Genomic DNA, 18,882 nt, shown 5'->3' on the forward strand with positions numbered 1-18,882 from the left:
CTTTACAGTTTGAGGATGATGTGGGCACGTGTGGGTCTCCTTGCGTTTGTCCTACTTGGAGTGTGTTGAGCTTCTACAATGAGTCAATTCGTGCTTTTCATCATTACCTTTGAGAAGTTTTAAGCCATTATTTTTTCAAGTATTCTCTCTGCTCTTTTCTTTCTCCTCTCTAGCTCTGGGGCTCTGTCTGTGTGTTCTGGTGTGTCAGTGGGGTGCCTCGGGTCTCTGAGGCTTTGCTCACTTTTTTTGGTTTTCCTTTCTTTTCCCTCTTTTTCTTTTCTCCCTGTTGTTCTGTTCCTCAGGTTGGATGGGTGGACCTCTTTTCAAGTTTGCTGGTTCTTTCTTCTCCTGCTCAAATCTGGAGGGGATCGTGAGCCCCGCAGTGAATTTTTTATTTCAGTGATTGTATTTTCAGCTCCAGGGTTTCCATGTGGTTGTTCTTCCGTCTCTCTGTTGATCCTCCTTATAGAGAGGTGTGTTGTGCTCATACTTTCTTTATACTTGGTCTCCCTTAGTCCTTTGGACATGTTTAAACAGGTGATTTGAAGTCTTTGTCTGCTAAGTTCAGTGTCTGGGCTGCCCCAGGGACAGGTTCTATTGATTGCCTTTCCCCCTGTGTATGGGACATACTTTCTTGCTTCTTGGCATGTCTCTATTTTTTTTAAAAAGCTGGACATTTAAAATAATATACTGGGGCAACTCTGGAAATCGGATTCTTTCCCCTCTCATAGGTTTGTTGTTGCTGGATTTTGCAGTTTGGTGGTTGTTTTTTTGGTAGTGATTTCTGAATTATGTCTATAAAGTCTGTATTCTTTGTCCTGTGTCTCCCTCAGCTACTTAGTGGTCAGCTAAGGATTGGACAGAGATTTCCTTAAACTCCTGAATCTGTAGGTCATGGCCTTTGCTGGGGGCTCTGTGTGTGCTGGGATGCCTTCAACACTCAGCCTGGCAGCCGACAGCTCTGCCTTAGCCTTCACTTCTTCCCTAAAGATTGGCCAGAGGTGAGAGTGCCGGGAGTCCTCAGCTCCTTACAGAGCAGGTGCACCGCCTTGGGCATGTGCACAGCCTTCCAGGTTCCCAGGAATATGTGGGAACTTGCCAAACTTCCCTGTGGAATCTCACCCTCAGCTTCTCCTTTAAAGCTGGCGTGTCTCTTTTTTGCCCCAGCTGTTATATACCATTCAGGCAGCTGCAGTGTTAAACAATTGCCTCTGTTTTTGTTGTTGTTTTTTAATAAATGACTTCAGAGAAATCGCTATTCCTGCTGGATGATCTCTGGATCAAGTCAGAAGAAGACAGTCTTGCAAGTGTGGCCTTCCTGGGACCAACAGACAGGGGAGATAGGGACCTCTCTCTGGGAATGGGGCATCAGGGGGCACCCCCTTCATTCTGCCCTCTCCAGATGCCCTCAGCCTGTTGGTTCCCAAGGCTACTGTGGAGGTGTGTGTGTGTGGGGGGGCGCAGATGAGAGTAGGGCAAGCTAAAATGCCACAGAGTTGGAGTTCCTGTCATGGCTCAGTGGAAACAAATCTGACTAGGAACCATGAGGTTGAAGGTTCGATCCCTGGCCTCACTCAGTGGGTTAAGGATCCGGCATTGCTATGAGTTGTGGTGTAGGTTGCAGATGCAGCTCGGATCCTGGGTTGCCGTGGCTGTGGAGTAGCCTGGGAGCTGCAGTTCCTGTTTGACCCCTAGCCTAGGAACCTTATGTGCCGCAGGTGCAGCCCTAAAATGACAAAATAAATTTAAAAAGTAAAAATAAAAGTGCCACAGAGCTCACTGTTCTTACCAAGCTTCAGCTGTTTTTCTTGAATAAACATTCCTCATTGCAAGTCTTTGGTTAATTTCCAGAGGTCTAAAAAAGTTGATTCCGATCATTTTTGCCAATGTTCTTGTTGCTTTTACGGATAAGAGGCTTTTTGGATGTCCTCATTCTGCCATTTTACTGATGTCATTACTTGGAATTTTAAAAACAGCCTTACGGAGGCAGAGTTGACACGTACTCAACGCACACGTTTAAAGCACGACTTGGCAAGTTTTGACGTATGTGTGCACCTGTGAAACGTGGTAGAATCGAGGCAACGAACTCTCCAGCTCCCCCACCCCGTCCCCACACCCCTCTTGGGTCCCTCCCCAGTGCCCTCTGCACCTTTGTCGCCAGGTAACCACTGCTCTGCTTCCTGTCTCTGTAGATTAGCCTGTTTTCTACAGTCTTATGTAAGCGGAACCCTTCTGTCACTCAGCATCAATATTGTGAGACTCATCTGTGTTGCTGTGTGAACCAGTTTCATTCTGGTTCATTAATGCTGAGCAGAAGTCCACTGTTCGGAAACGCTGCAGTTTGTATGTTCCCTCCCCTGCTGATGGACATGTAGGTTGCTTCCTGGGGTGACCAACTGCTGTGGACTTTTATGTACAAGCCTTTGGGTGCGCACATGCCTTCATTTCTCTTGGGAAGTGAAATGGCTGGACCGTAGGGAGGTTTATGTTTGCCTTTGAAGGAAACTGCCCACTGTCTGTAAAAGCGTTGGTGCCATTTCTCATTCCCACCGGTGGTGCGTGAATGGACCCACATCCTCCTAGTGCTTGCCGGTCTTGGGCCTTTTATTCTTAGCCGTTCTAACAGGTGGGAAGTGGCCTCTCATTGCAGTTTTAATTTCCCGGATGGCTGATGGCACCGAGCATCGTTTTGTGTTGTGTCCTGTCCTCTATCTTTGGAGAATTGTCTGTTCAAATGCTTTGCCCATGTTTAAGAAGGCTATTAGTTTCTTATTATGGAGTTTTGAGAGTTCTTTATATAGTCTAGATTCTTATCAGACATATCATTTGCAAATATTTTCTCCCATTGTGTAGTTGGTCTTTTCATTCTCTCTCTCTCTCTTTTTTTGCTTCTTAGGGCCACACTCGAGGCATATGGAGGTTCCCAGGCTTAGGGCTGAATGAGAGCTATAGCTGCTGGCCTGCACCCCAGCCCCAGCATCATCAGATCTGACCTGTGTCTTTGACCTGCACCACAGCTCACAGTGATGTCGGATCCTTAACCCACTGAGCGAGGCCAGGGATCGAACCTGCATCCTCATGGTCGCTAGTCACATTCCTTTCCACTGAGCTACAATGGGAACTCCAAAACTTGGTCCTTTTTTTTTTTTTGGTCGGTTGTTTTGGTCTTTTTAGGGCCGCACCCACGGCATATGGAAGTTCCCAGGCTAGGGCGTAATTGGAGTTGTAGCCATCAGCCTACACCGCAGCCACAGCAACGTGGGCTCTGAGCCGCGTCTGTGGCTTACACCACAGCTCACAGCAACACTGGATCCTTTAGCCCACTGAGCGAGGCCAGGGATTGAACCTGCGTCTCCATGGATCCTAGTCGGGTTCTTTACTGCTGACTCACAGCAGGAACTCTTTTCATTCACTTAATGGTGTTTTTTTTTTTAATTTTTTTTACTCAATGAATTTATTACACGTGTAGTTGTACAAAATAGTGTCTTTCGAAGAGCAGAAATTTTCCATTTTAATGGAATCTAGTTTATCAATTTGTTCGTTTATGGGTCATGCTTTTGGTGTTGACCCTTTGCCTAATCCAGGGTCACAAAGATGACTCTGATGCGTTCTTCTGAAGTGTCATTGTTTTCACATTTCCGTCTGTGAGGGAGGTGAGCTGAGTGCTGCGTGTGGTGCAGGGTCTCGGTGCACGTCCACCCCCCATGACCAGCCGATTGTTCCGACGCCACTTGTGAAAAAGACTCTCCTTTCTCCACCGAACTGCCTTTGCATTTTTGCCAAAAACCACCTGTTCATATGTGTGGACCTGTTTCTGGACTTTATATAAACACCCTCTCCTGGCTACCATCTTTATAAACTCTTGGAATCAGAGAGCAAGTTTTCCAACTTTGTTCTTCTCTTTCAAAATTATTCTGGCCACCAGAGGTCCTGTGCACGTCCTTATGGACTTTGGAGTGTGTTTCTCAACTTCTCTTCTTTCTCTCTCTTTTTTCTTTTTAGGGCCACACCCATGGCACATGGAGGTTCCCAGGCCAGGAGGCACATCAGAGCTGCCGCTGCCCGCCTGCACCTCAGCCACAGCAACGCCAGGTCTGAGCCATGTCTATTCAGGGCAACCCTGGATCCTTAACCCACTGAGTGGTGCCAGGGATCCCACCTGCCTCCTCATGGATGCCAGATGGGTTTGTTTCTGCTGAGCCACAGCAGAACCTCTGACTTCTGTCTCTTTAGGCCTCTGTGCCTTTCTCAGCAACGTTTTGTTTTTTATGTATTCAAGTCTTTTACATCTGTTGTCAGATTTATCCTTCCCTATTTTATACTCATGGGACCATAAATGGGGTCGTTCTTTTATTTTTTTAATTGGTCTTTTTAGGGCCACACCCACATATGGAGGTTCCCAGGCTAGGGATCCACTTGGAGCTACAGCTGCCGGCCAATCCCACAGCCACAGCAACGCGGGATCCGAGCCGCGTCTGCGTCCTACACCACAGCTCTCGGCAAGGCCGGCTCCTTCACCTACTGAGCAAGGCCAGGAATCGAACCCACATCCTCATGGATGCTAGTCCGATTCGCCTCCACTGCACCACGACGGGAAGTCCTGGGGTCGCACTTCTCATCTCTGTCTTTGGTTGCTCGTTGCTGGGTATGGAACTTTGCGTTCGCCCGGTCTGCCACCGGCGGGCTCGCTGGGCTCTGGCAGCTCTTCTGCAGATTCCATTGGGTTTTCTGCCCACGCACTCACCATCTGCAGACGAACTTTCATCTCTTCCTTTCCAGGCGTGACCTCAGCCTTCCGTGCGTGCTTCCTTGGCCCGGCGCGACGGGGTGGGAGCCGGCACCCCCTCTGTCCTGACGTCAGGCGGCCGGGCCGTCTCGCCCGCAGGCCTGATGTCAGCGGAGCACTTTGTAAACGCTCTTTGTCCAGCGCAGGAAGGGCTCCGCTGTTTTGAGTCTGCCGAGGGTGTTATCAGGAAGCTTGTCGGACTTTGTCAAGTGCTTTCCCGCGTCTACGGCGAGAATCACGCTGTTTTTCTTTTCGCTTGCGCGTGTGGGAAAGTACGTTGTCTGCCCCCGAAGCCTCAGTCCCTGGGTTTGTATATCATCGAATTCGCTTCAGTAAACTTGCTGAGAAATGGTCGCCTATGCTCCGAGGGATCGTTCTGCTTTTGTGTCCGCTGTGACTTCCTTCCTGATTTGTAGGTCGGGACAGTGTGGGTCTCACAGAATGGCTTTCTTTCGGATTTTGTGAATCTATGGAGCATCGCTGCGAGTTCTGCCTTAACTGCCGGGTGGAGTTCCCTGTGCTGCCGCCTGGGTCCAGACATCTCTGCGGGAAGACTTCTCAGCTCAGCGTGATGTCCTCATGGGTGCTTTGCGAGAGCCGGGGGCTCCCCGTGTCCCCGGGCCCCTGGGCCCAGCCCTCCCCTCTCCGGAACTCGGCTGCAAGCATCGCCGCAGCCTCAGCCCCCCGGATGCGGGGCGTCCTGAGCTTGGGCGGCTGGCCGGGCGGCCGTGGCGCTCCCTGCTCCCCTCTCGCTGGCTCCGCGGCTCTTCCTGGCCTGAGGTCCAGCACCAGGCAAGCCCTGGTGGCCTACGTTTTGTCTGGGTTCTGCTTGTTTCAGGTGGGAAGGAACCAACCCCTGTCCCTCCGTCTTGGATGGAAGCGGAATTTCATCATCTTTTCCCTTTTATTAGACAGCAGTGTGTGTGTGTGTGTGTGTGTGTGTGTGTGTGTGTGTTGTGTGTGTTGGGAGTTCCCGCTGTGGCTCAGTGGGTTACAAGCCCAACATAGCGTCTGTGAGGACGCAGGTTTGATCCCTGGCCTCACTCCGCGGGTTCAGGATCCTGCGCTGCCGTGAGCTGTGGTGGAGGTCACAGATGCGGCTCGGGTCTGGTGTGGCTGTGGCTGTGGTGCAGGCTGGCAGCTGTACCTCCCATTCGACCCCTGGCCTGGGACCTTCCATACGATGTGGCCCTAAAAAGAAAAAAAAAAGAAAAAAGGAGAAGAAAAAAGAGCACGTGTTTACTGTAGGGAATCTAGCAAAGGCGGAGGCGTAAGACTCACGGGGAGCTCGTTGGCCGTAACACGACGGACGTTCCTGACGGTGAGCTGTTTCCTAGGCTGCTGGGCCCACCCCAGCCTCCTGGCACCGCCAGGCCTTCACTGGACTCCGAGAAGCCGGCGTGTGCCCGGGGCTGCAGGGCCGAGGCACACCCCGCAACCCGCTGCCCCCAGGCGTCCCCAGCCCCCGTCAGAGACCTCGACCAGAATCTGGGCCGCGTCCCCCGTGGTGTGGGGCCCCCTGTGAGGGCTAGGATGGTGCCCCCACTGGGTCCGCAGAATCCGGGGAGCAGTGTCTGGCGTGTCAGGTGGTGGGCGTCGGGCCCCTGCCCTTGGGGTGAATGAGTCTTGTGTGGCATTTCCTCAGGGCGGACCCTAAAAGTGGAATTTCTGGGTCAAAGTGGGTGGCACTGCCAGCTCTGCTGTCTGCCAAAGTCCCTCCAGGACGGTGGTCGCCTTCGCCCAGAGGCTGCTGGAAAGGACAGAGACGCTCAGGTTCATGGCCATCTGTGGCCTTGTCAGGCCCGAAGACAGCCCTGCTGTGGCCTGGCTCCCTCGGCTGGCGGGCACCCCGCTTCCCCAGGCCTCAGCATCCACCTCCCAGACAGGATTCAACTCGAAACTCTTCCTCCTCCCCCGGGCCCTGGGCCCCTCCTGCCCCTCCCCTCCCTGTGTCCCCACCTGTGGGGCAGGATGGGGTCAGGGGTGGCAGGGATGTGGGGAGAGTCTGACCTGGGGCCCTCAAGGGCCGGCTTGTCGTGGGCTGTCCCAGGAAGGACGCTGTGTCCTGGCCCAGCCCAGATGCGCTGACAGCACCCACACCCTCCCCTGGAGCCCAGGGGCCCCTGTCACCGCCCCGGGCGCAGGTGTGGGCCGGGCGGGGTGAAGTCAGCGGGGGCAGCGGCTCCCCTGGAGGACAAGGACACGGGAGGCCTGGCCTGGGACCCGAGTCTGTGCAGCTGCGCCTCCCGTGGCTTCTGCTCCTATTTCTGCGAATACAGCTCACGTGACAGTCGGCGCGCAGCAAGGGGGACAGGTGGCCCAGGTGGGCGGTCCCGGCGCCGTGGCGGTTGTGACAGGTCGCCCTGGGTCTGGCCTCCCTGCCCGTGAGGGAAACATCCTCGGAGCGACAGCACGAGGAGGTGCCTCTTGTGCGTCCGCTTTGCACCTCCCTGGGGCCCCCGCAGACGCCAAGCTGCGGAGGTCACTTTGTCCGGACGCCACCTTCCTGGAGGGTGAGCTCCCAGCGGCTTCATGTTGTCGAGGAAAAGAGGAACCAAGAGTCAGTCTGAGAAGGAAACGGGGACTGGTCCTCGAGCCAAGCCGAGCACTGCATCCGGGAGGCGGTGGCCCTGGACCTGTTCCGGGCGGGGGTCGGCCTACATGTGACTGGGGCAGGGGGACGTGTGGCCAGGCACCGTCTCAGGGGAAGGTGCTGCTGGTCGGGAGGAGGAGACCCGTGGGTGACGGTTCTAGAGTTTTTCTAAGGGCAGGAGGATGCGACAACCCAAGACGGCCCCTTTTCCCCGGGAGACGCCGTCTGGGGCTGCTTCTGCCGTCTTCCCAGAGCAGAGCCTCGTCCTGAGCCCCGTCCTGAATTCCCCGTGGTCAGAGGCTCGATGCGAGTGGAACTGGGGGGCAGCTGTGTGTCTTTACGACCCCCTCCCACAAGGTGGTCTTATTTTCAGCCAACGTTTAGTGACCCCGGGGCGCCAGGAGCGCTCATTCCCTGGCCAGGCACAGCCGCCTGGATGGCCCCACCTGCTGTTCCTGGACGCTGGTCACAGAAACCGAAGCCCCCAGGCTCCTGTCCTGTCCGTCCCTTACCGTCCACGAAACGGTCCCCCCTGTGGCTTCTTCCCACATCTGGAGTTCCGCCGTCGCCGTCACGGATCTCACAGAGCCACGTCTTTGGGCAGCGGCTACAGGTCACCTGGTCATCGTTAGCCGTATGGGAGGCCCAGTCACACATTTGGTTGTGCAGAAACGGGGTTCTCGTAAAGTAGACAGAACACAAGTCGTACAGCGAGTGACACGAATGAGGCCGTGAGTCAGGGTCTCCCCCGAGACCCTCCTGTAGCCCAGTATCTGGCCCCTCTGCTCGGCGCCTGACCTTGTCTTCAAGGCGGTGATACACGGTCACCGGATGTCAAGTTCCCCACAGGCATCCGCATGCATGAGGCGCGTGGTGGCCACTGTGACCCCTTCCAGGACGGAGCAAGGAACGCTCTCGTCTAAGGAATTAGGTGGCTGGTGTCAGAAGGAGAAAAGTTGACCTTTATGGCTGAGCAGGTATGTCTGTCCCTGGGGAGGTCTGGTCAACGCAGACACACAGTGCACACTGGAGACCAAAGGGCAGAGAAAAAGCTTTATGCTTAAATTTTGTTTGGTCTTGCGTTTTTATTTTTCCGTTTGCAGGTACAACAAGCAGGGAAGGGCCGAGGGGAGGCAGAGCCCACCCGACGCTCTGTCCTCTGAGGCTGGGCTGGGGCCGAGGAGAGCCTGGTCTGCGCCACCTGCAGCCCCGAGCCACCTTGCAGTGGGCAGCTGGGGTCCAGGTCGGGGTGGCCCCCTCTGCAGGGGTCGGGGGGAACCTCAGCTCCCCCTGCCTCGGCCTCGTCTCCCTGGGTGCCCTGTACGCCTCTGTTCTCTGGCTCAGCAGACGACACTGGGGTTGGGCTGAGCAAGGCGCCTGGAGCCTCGGGGCTGCCAGCCGCAGGCAGGAGAGCTTATGCATGGGCTGCAGAGCCGGCGGAGCCCTGGGCCTGGGCCTCTGATGGGGCCTCTGGACTCCTGTTCTGCGGGGGGCTGGGGAATGGTAATTGACAGGCAGCCTAGACGGGGCCTGCAGGGCACGGCAGCTGCAAACAGGCCGTGGGCAGGACGGCAGCTGGGCTGTGAGGCCAAGCAGGGCTGCGAGGAGCCCCCGGGGCTGGAAGAGGATGTTCGTGGGAGAAGCAGCAGGTTCAGGATGTGGCTGGAGAGCAGGCAGGGGCTGCGTGAGGGCGCTGGGGGAGGTTTGGGGTGGACTCTGGAAGGTTCCAGCCGGGAGGGGCCATCCCATCTAGCGCCGTCGTGAACATGTGTTAATTCCTCTTGTTTCCATCACGTGGAAGGGAGGAGGGAGGCGGGGGGGCCCACCTGTAGGAGCCACAGAAGCAGATCGCCGCCCCCTGCAAGGGCTGCTCCCCCAGCGCAGCAAAGGCACCCCCGCCCCCCACTCTGGCCCCTTTGCTCTCAGTCGCGCAGAGGTGGCCTGTCTCCTAGGAGTCCGGAAAGCAGGCCTCTGCGAGGCCGAAGGGACAAGCGTTCGGGAATCGCCTGCCGCGGAGGTGGGCTCCTTTACCCGACGCGCCCCCTCGAGCCCCGGCCCGTGGGGAGGGCCCTGCCCTCAAGGGTCGCTCTGCCCAGGAGGTGCCCAAGCGGAACCAGCCCGTGTTCTCTGTCCAGTTAAGTGATTCTGTCCGTTTGCTTGATGGATATTTGACCAGAGGAGCTCGGAGCTAAAGGAAGCCGCGGCTCTGCAGGGAGGTGAATTATTCATGAGGAGAGAGCATCCCAGGAGGGCGATACTCAGACGCTGGTTTTCATTTCCTAAAAGGATGGGGGTGCGGCAAGGAGGCTGGTGGGTGATCTGGGATCTGAGCCAGCGTCCGCGGCTGGCAAGCGTGCGGGGTGACGGCGCCCTCGCGCTGTGGGCCCCCAGGGGCCGCCGCTTGCGTCTCTGATGATGGGCAGCCGTCCGGGCAGGCGGGGGGGCACTGGGTGGGGAGGCGGGTCCTTCTGGCCCATCTCAACAGCTGGTGGGGAATGGGGCCGTCCCGGGAACCTGCCTCCGGCTCAGGTGGGACGGAGGGCCGGGCATGAGGCCTCGGCGCGGCTCGGGAGACGGGGCTACGTGAGGACCCAGGGGCTGGGCAGGAGGGCGGCGGGTTGGTGGGTGAGCAGGGCCAGGCCGTCCCCCGCGGCCCACAGTTGTGACGGAGGACAGACCTAGGGCTTCTCCCAGGAGGGCGTCCTGTTCCCAGAGCCCCCGCTAAAGCCTGGCGAGGGCCGCGGTACCCTCTGCCAGGCTGTTCATGGCTTCGCTTTTCCTTTCGTTACAAAATTAATGTCTTCCTTTTAGAAGCTTGAGAGAGTGCTCACCGGCCGGAGGAGAGCAATAAAACTCACTGGTGTTGCCGCTGCCCAGGTGAGTGCCGAGCCGGCGTCTACGGTGGCATGTCAGATACGCGTGGGGCTGTGGCATGGATGGCATCTGACCCCTCCGTCTTCACATCACAGTGAGTGTCCCCAGGAGCCTCGCTGCTTCCTGGCTGCCCCACGCGCTGCCTGCCGGGTGTGGACACTCGAGTCCATCGACCCCCGGCCCTTGGACGGATGCTCGGTCATTTCCAGGCTTTCACTCTGAGTAACGCGGCAATGAACACCTGCAGTCGTGGCCTCTGCCTCTTATCCACCTGACCCTAACTGGGGACCCCCTCCTCAGCACATGGTCTGGATGGAGCCCACCGCTCTTGGTGTGAGGCAGGCCTGACCCATCATCCCGGTCAGAGGCGGGGCAGGAATGGTTGTGTGGCCTGAGCGGAGCCATCAGAGCCTTCCAGGGAAAGGGGCCCTCTCTGCTCCTGAGCTTACTGGGGTCCCCTCTGGGCCCCTCCGGAGGGAGAGCCACTGCAGGAACAGAGAGCCTCGGTGCGAGAGGGGCACTGGCCTGGCCACCCCTCTGGACTCCTGGCTGAGCTGGGCCCACATCCTGGATGCCTTGCGTGCGTCCACTGCTCCGGCCAGTAGTGCTCTTTGCTGTCTGAGTGGGACACACCTGAGAGCAGACCTGGGTTGGCAGCTGGAGTATCTGGACGGAAGCAAAAATGGTCCCTGGCCCAGCTGCGGCTTGTGGCAGCACAAGAGGGGAGCCTGGACGGGTGCAGGGGTGGCGAGGGAGCAGGGCTGCAGTGGCAGAGTTTGCGTCTGTGCCCTCGCAGGGTCTGGACTCGGCCCAGGGCTGACTGCCCCCAGGTGTGGGTGGCCCAGCTCAGCCCACGTGTTTGCAGAAACGGAAGAAAATACCGCCGTGCGGAAGAAGCCCCTTCCGGTGGCAGGGGTCCTGGCGGAAGAGGGGGGCTGTGTGCCCCTCAAGGTGGAAAAGCTGCTCTTCCCCAAACTGAGGCTGGGGTGGGGGGGGTGCAAAACTGGAGCCCTCGGCCTCGCTGCTGCCACCCCAGCCTCCTGCGTCCGGCTTTGCTGTCGCACCTGGCCTCTGGTGGCAGCCTGGGGACTGAGACGTGGGGTCCCTCCGCCCAGCCTGTGCCCCCTCGTCTCTGTGCCTCTGGCCTGGGCAGGGCTTCGGGGCTGCTGCTGAGAGCCGGACACCCCGGGCCAGGGTCTGGGTCAGAGGTCGAGCCCCCGCTTCTCCCCCATTGCAGCCCCACAGTCGAGTGACAGTGACCAACCCACAGAGACCCTCGGTTCCTCCAACAAGTCACGGTCCCCCAGCCCTGGCGGCCTGGGGCCTCCCCGTCCTCCATGGGATGCGCCCGGCTAAATGCCATCCTTCTGCGCACTCCGCCTGGGGCCCTGAGGCAGTGAGCCAGAAATGCTGGGTGCCCAGTGGACTGGACATGCCCACATGCCCCCTCAACCGTCCCGCTGGGCTGTCCCGGCTGGAGCCCAGGGCCTTGTCCCCAACGCTTCCTGGACGAGGCCTGGTCTGTGGTTTCTGTGGCCCAGAGGACTTCACACGGGCCTGAGCTGCTCCATCCTGACCACCTGCAGGTCACAGGTCACCAGGGGCCGCGGTGACCTGGCCGCCTCCACGTGGTGGGGGTGTTTGGCCTTCCTGGGAGTGGTGTAGTGCCGCCGGACCACCTTCTGCCATCAATGCACCTGCGACCCGGCTGGGACCTCGCAGGACGTGCCCCCATGGCCCACGCGAGAGCCAGGAGAAAGCCCTGAATGAGGGACAGGGATCCAGCTGGGAGAGGGCAGAGGGGCCCTAGGCGGAGGCAGAGGGAGAGTGGCCGGAAGGAACGTGATGGCTGTGAAGCTCCAGCCCCGAGCCTCCAGCTTGGGAGGTGAGGGAGGAGGGGATGGGGAGGGGAGGGGGGACGAAGGGGGAGGTGTACGGGGCGGGGGAGGGGAGAGGGGAGGGGAGGTGTGGGAAGAGGCGACAGGGGAAGGGGCCTCGGGGGAGGGGACAGAGACAGCAGTGAAACAGCTAACGGGCTGCTCCTCGCAGGGTCAGTGGAGACGGAAGAGAAGGAAACCAGCCAGGGCGCTGGGCCGAGGGCGCTTCCCACGGCCCCGAGTCAGGCTGAGCGCTGCAGGGGGACAGGCGGGGACGGAGAGCCACGGGGCCGCGTCGATGACCCAGAAGAGCCGTGGCTGCTCAGACCTCACACCTGGCGCAGGTGAAGCGCGGACAAGACAAGGAAAAGCCAAGACGGCCCCCCGTGCTCGGCCCCGACCCGCCCAGCGCCCGGGTCCAGAGCGACGTCTGGGTCCTGTCCTCCCACCACAGCTCAGCCCGATGCTCAGCAAAGCCTTTGTCGCCAGATACGCGTCAGAGACAGGCCGCCAGGGAGCAGGGGGACCTGAAGCCCCTCCGGGCCCACGTCCTCCCTGGAAGCCGGGTCTGGGCATGGAGGGTTCAAGCCCCCCAGCCGTCCCCTCCTGTCCCCCAGCGCCGGTGCCAAAGTCAGCATCGGGCGGAAGGAGCGCGGCCTTATCTGTGGCTCTGTTTTCCTTGCGGCTCGCGCGCCCCGCTGGCTGCACACTCTCCCCCCGGCCGCCCTCCAACATTCCCAGACATTCTTCAGGCCCCTGGGCTCCTGGCATCCTGGCGGCGGTGCTGGGAAGCGGCCGGGCTCCGGCTCCCACACGCCCCGCTCTGTCGCTGCCGGGGCTCCCGAGGCGCCCTTGGTCACGGCTCTGTTTTTGTGGGCAGCACACCCAGCCTCCCACGCTGTCCCCAGGCCGCCCCTCCAGTCGCTGGGGTTGACCCGCGAGGCCCTTGCGTGGGCCACCGTGCCGTGGGCAGACGGGGGACGGGCTCTGAGCAGGCAGCCGCTGGCCAGGGTGGCCCAGGAGGCGGGGTGGGCACCGGTGCTTGGGCGGTGGGGGTGGCTAACCCCCCCTCCCTGTGCCCGCATCCCACAGATGGAGACAGGCTTCCAGGTGGTGGCGTGGCGGCTGCACAGGCCCCCGGGGGAGGGCCTTTGGAAAGGGTCTGAGGTCTCAGGACGATGTGGGAACAAACAGCCACAGACGTGCTCCGGACGGGAAGACGCGGCCAGCCAGGGCGTGTTCTGCTCCAACAGGGAGAACTTCAGCCACTCGTGTGGGCCCGTCTGGGTCCCTCTCCACGGGACGAGCCAGGGCATCCGCGTCAGACACGCCACGTCACCACCGCCTCCCCACGGACCCTGGTGTCTGACCTCACATCGGCACAGCAAGGGACCATCTGGGCCAGCCTGGGCCTGGACCCTCAGCCCGTGACATCTGTGTGGGGCTGATGGGGACAGAGAGCCTTGCCAATCTACGGCCACATCTGGGGCCAGGGGCCGTGGTTTGTGAGGTCCAAAGGGTTTTCCCCGAGGGCTGGGGGTTGCTGGGGGTGGGCGGCACCCCGGCTCAAGATGCCCCCTCCCTGCCAGCCCCCATCTTCAGACCTGGTTGTTCCTTTGGCCCGGTTTGTGGGTTGTCGACAGGAAACCTACAAGTCTGGGCCCCGGGGGCTGCCTGTCCTCACCCTGGGCCACTGTTCCGGGCAGGTGTGATGAGCTGGAGGGGGAGGAAGGAGGGAGACCCAGAGCGTGGCCCCAGCGGAGGGAGGGGTCCTGGGTGAGAAGGGAGCCCCCAGCAGGGCCAGACTCCTGAGAGCACAGACTGGGCCCCCTGGTTTCCTGCTGCGGCCGCGACAACAAAAGGGCCTCCTGGTATTGGCAGCCGGGCATCCAGGCGGTGTGGGCAGCTCGGGAGCAGAACCCTGTCCTGCCTTCCCTGCTTCCTTGACCTACAGCCCCTTCTCCACCTCGAGCCCACATAGGGGGCAAATCCGTCTCACCTCCAGCCCCCCTCTTCCAGGTCAAGGGCCCTGGGGACGGCCTTGGGCCACCCCCTCAGCTAAGACCATCTCCCATCCAGGGTCAGCTGACTGCGACCTCACTCCCCTTCACCACGTGAACCAGCAGGGGCCCCATTTTCACGAACAGGACGTGGTTGTCCTTGGACCCACCATTCTGCCATTCCCATGGCACTGCACCAGGACGGAGGAGGCGACCTTGGGACCTGACAGAGGACGCTGGCCTGCGGGAGACCTCACCGACCGGCCCCTGGGCAGTGGGCAAGCAGGAGGCATTCAGGAGCCCACGGAGCTGCCCCTGCTCCCCTGGGGCCTCACCTGGGTGTTTGTCAGCCGTGAAGCCCATTCTTAGTGTCGGGAGGGCAGCAGCGTGGAGCAGGCTTCCCAAATGTGACTCCCGGAGCTCCTGGGACATGCAGATGTGGAGCGGAGGGTCTGGGTGTCCGGATGCCAGCACTGCTGCCTGGGAGCCCCGCCGTGAGCACCAGGGGACAGCATGTGTGTCCAGAAAGGGCAGCCGGTCAGGACCAAGGGTGCCTCCAGAGCACACGGGCACTTGGCCTCCAGCGGCCAGCACAGCCAGGCGACAGCAAGTGGACCGGCCTTGGGGAGACAAGGTCGCACGGAGGCGGATGTCAGCAGTTCCGCTCTGGGCACCTCTCCCAGGGACGGACGGGGATGTGTCCTCAGTGGCACCACTGGCGCCAGAGAGCCTTGGAAACAACCTGACAACAGATGAGTCAGAGCCCGGCTCCACCTGCAAAAACAAACCTGGAACCCTGCTCCCACCACCTGTGCAAGGCCAGGCTGCCCCCTGCTCTGCCCCGGCCCCCCACCCCCATCCTGATATGACAGCGTGTCCCCCTGCATGCTGCTCAGTCGGTCTCCGGCAGCCAGGCTCCCTGTGCCAGCCTCACACAAGCCTGGAGAAGTACAGGTGCCCGGTGGGCGAGAGAGAGCAGAGCCGTGGAGACCTTTCCATGGAGCGGAGTCCTCGAGGGCCCAGGTGCCGGCCCGGAGGCACCTGCGGTCAGGACAGGTGACGGGGGCAACACTGGTGGGCTACGATGTCTGCCCCACATGCGTCTGTGGACGCCCAGGCCACACAGGACCAAGGCGCATGGCCAAGGTCACGGGGATACGCATGTGCACAGGAGGCGCTGAGGGGCTGGCAGGGTGGTGGGGCCCAGAGCTGTGCCTGGGGAGGCTGTGCCCAGGGTGGACCAGGCTGTGTGGTGGGATCAGGGGCAGCCTCGCGGTGTAATCAGCACCCGAGGTGAGAGGCCAGACCCAGGGCCTGGCCTGAACCACCCGAGTGTCCTGGCAGGCCAGGCCTGCACACCTCACCCTGCACCACGCAGGCAGCTCTTTCCTGGAGGACCCACCGCTACTGATTGCAAGACTTGCTGCAAAGACCCAGGGGCACCGGCCCGAGGTCAGATGTACAGGCCAAGGCTGGAGTAGGACCAGATAAACCCTCGCACGTCAGGCCACGTGGTCCTGACAAGGGCCTGGGGGCCTTTAGAGGGAAAGATAGCCTTTTCAACAAACGGTGCTGGGAAGACTGGTTTTCCACGTGTCAGAGACAAAGCTGGGCCCTTCCTAACACCACGTAAAAACAGACCAAAATGGATCAAAGACTTAAGTGTAAGACCTAGAGTGACAAAACTCTCAGAAGAAAACACAACAAAAGCCCCATGACATTGACCTTGCCAGTGACTTCTTTTTTTTTTTTTTTTTTGTCTTTTTTTTGTCTTTTTGCCATTTCTTGGGCTGCTCCCGCAGCACATGGAGGTTCCCAGGCTAGGGGTCCAATCGGAGCTGTAGACACCGGCCTACGCCAGACACAGCAACGCGGGATCCGAGTCGCGTCTGCAACCTACACCACAGCTCACGGCAACGCCAGATACTTAACCCACTGAGCAAGGGCAGGGACCGAACCCGCAACCTCATGGTTCCCAGTCGCATTCGTGAACCACTGCGCCACGACGGGAACTCCTACCAGTGACTTCTTGAGCAGGACCCCAAAGGCACAGGCAACAGAAGAAAAACTTAGGTGAGTAGAGCGGGGTCTGCGGGCCCGCGCTGGTGCCCGGTCCGCGCTCCTGCCCCTGGGCACAAGCCTCTGCCTCGCCCCCTCCCGTGGGAAAGTGGTTCTCACCTGCGCACAGGGAGGCCGAGGCCCTGTGGGCCCCTTGGCAGCTTGGGGGAGCCCCGCGGGGGTGGAAGCTGCCGGCAGGGAGCCCACTTCATCAAGACGCGGAACACGGCAGGGTCGCTGTGAATCCCGCAGCGTCAAGCAGGGCAAATACTTGCGGTATTTCCCGCACTGCTATGAGGGTCACGGGGCAGAGCCAGCAGAGCTCTCGGGGAGGGATGGGGACAGGCCCCAGGAGTCCCTCCACGCCTCTGGAAGTTTCCAGGCCTCGTTGCTGCCCTGCCTTTCCACAGGGTCCCCAGGCTCCTGGTTCCCCAGGCTCTCTGTCCCTGGAAAGGAGCAGACTAGGCCCCACAGTGGCCGACTCAGGTCAGCAGTTGCCTGGCACGCAGCCGCGCGTTCCCTTGCGTGTCGCGTGTGTATGGTCTGTGGCTGCGGTTGTGTAGTCGGGAAGCTTCAAGGGACCACGGGGCCCCACACATTGACTTTCTGCCACTTTTAGGCGGGTCTCCGAGTCCGAGGGGAGGCAGAGTTTGGCAGTGGACCGTGAGCAGCCCCTCGGTGTCTGCAGGGCCGCTCTGGGCGGGGCGGCATGGCCCGTCCGCAGGCATCGGCCCCCGTCTTCCCCTAAAGGGTCTGAACGGGTGGCAGGTGTGTCGGGTCTGCTCCGCAGCAGCAGCAGCCGGGCAGGTGGCCGAGCTGGGTCTGGAACCTCCCCTGAATCTGGAGGCCACCCCCGCACGCCCAGGCAGGTGGCGGGGGAAGAAAGCCAGCTAGACGGTCACTGCTTGCAAAAGGGACTGCTCTTATTTCTTTGATCTTTGTCTAGATCTATCCTGTTTTCTGATAGAGATAAAAATCAAAATTGGGCTGCGTGGGTCCAAAAGGCCCCTGCCTCCCAGTCCTCGGCACAGACCCTTCCAGCTTCTCCGCAAGGCACCAGCGGAGACGCAGAGAAAGCTGCTTCCAGACGGCTGACGCCCTTTCCTTGAAAACAGTGATTCAAACACAAGGAATAAATGAGCACAATGTTTGTGTTCTCTGGACGCGAAGAAATACTCGGTAAGCACATCCTAAAGGCAGACACTGTACAGATTCAGAATTAAATTAAGAAGTGAAATTTTTTGCATGGCTGAAAATATCCCAGGAACAGCCTAGAAAGGAGAGGACTCTGGGGGAGGCAGGATTTCAGCCTCTAGGACACATTACGAGGCCCAGTAGCCCACACTTTGAAGTACACGGAGACCAAGGGAAAGTCGCCCCGAGGCTGCCCCCACCCCGCCCCGCCCACTTGCCGCTGTGGTCCCTTGCACGTCTTTTCAGGGGCTGCATGGGGCCAGCCTGGAGCCCTTGCACTGACCCCTCCGGCAGCCTCAACAAAGCCAGACTCAGCTTTCTCATCCCTGGGGGTGGGGGGTGCCCTGGCCCCACGGGACAGCGGCAAGGGGCTTCTAAGACCCCCTCATGGGCGGCCTTCTTCTCCCAGGTCCCTCCCCGACCCCGGAGATGGGACCACCTCCCAAATAAGCCGCTTGGAAGCTAATCCGGGACTCAGGGTCTAGTCCCGAGGGACTAAACCAAGCCACACCCCCATGAAAAGTGGCTAAAAGGCCACAAAAGGGAAACAAACAGCTAGTAACTATGTGAAAAATGTTTAGGAATCTAGCGTCACAGATTCTCACGGGAGACGTGGACTCTCCAGAGGGTGATAAGGCAGCTGGGACCTACAAGCCTGTGACCTGTCAGCCCCGGCCCTGTCGAGACAGTATTTGGGCAAAATTTATGCACTTGTTAAACCCGCATGGCAGCAATTCCTCTGTCGTTTACGCCAAGAAACTGACTGGATAAATGTGCCGAGAGGCCCAGGTATGCAGCAGTTATGGAGAGCCTGGAGAAAGAACAGCAGCAAACCTGAAGGCCCAGTAACAACAGAGTGTTTATTTAAAACAGCATTGATTTCCACAGTGAAATACCACCTAGCCATTAAAAATGATGACCGCGGAGTTCCCGTCATGGCGCAGTGGTTAACGAATCCGACTAGGAACCATGAGGTTGCGGGTTTGATCCCTAGCCTTGCTCAGTGGGTCAAGGTTCTGGCGTTGCCGTGAGCTGTGGTGTAGGTCACAGATGCGGCTTGGATCCTGCGTTGCTGTGGCTCTGGTGTAGGCTGGCAGCTACAGCTCCGATTAGACCCCTAGCCCGGGAACCTCCATATGCCGCAGGAGCGGCCCAAGAAATGGCAAAAAAAAAAAAAAATGATGACCGCGTTATCTATTTGTTGCCATGGAAAAACCTTCGTGATCCATACTGGGTGAAAAAAGTGGGATCGTGAAACAGTGTGTAGCTTAGGACCTATTTTTATATGTAGACACTGACAGGTGTAATTTCTGCACAGAACGCCTAGGAAAGCATAGAGCAACCACTGCTCCGACTGCTGTTACTTTGGAACGGTGTCTGGCGAAGATCTTTTTGTTTTTGCCTGTTTTCTCACTTTTCCGTAATAAATATGCATTCGTTGTGTGGTTTGAAAAAATCTGGCACCTGCTCCGGCAAGAGAACAGTTGCTGACTGCCGAAT

This window comes from Sus scrofa, chromosome 13 (assembly GCF_000003025.6).
Source record: "Sus scrofa isolate TJ Tabasco breed Duroc chromosome 13, Sscrofa11.1, whole genome shotgun sequence".
Classification (NCBI taxonomy): domain Eukaryota; kingdom Metazoa; phylum Chordata; class Mammalia; order Artiodactyla; family Suidae; genus Sus; species Sus scrofa.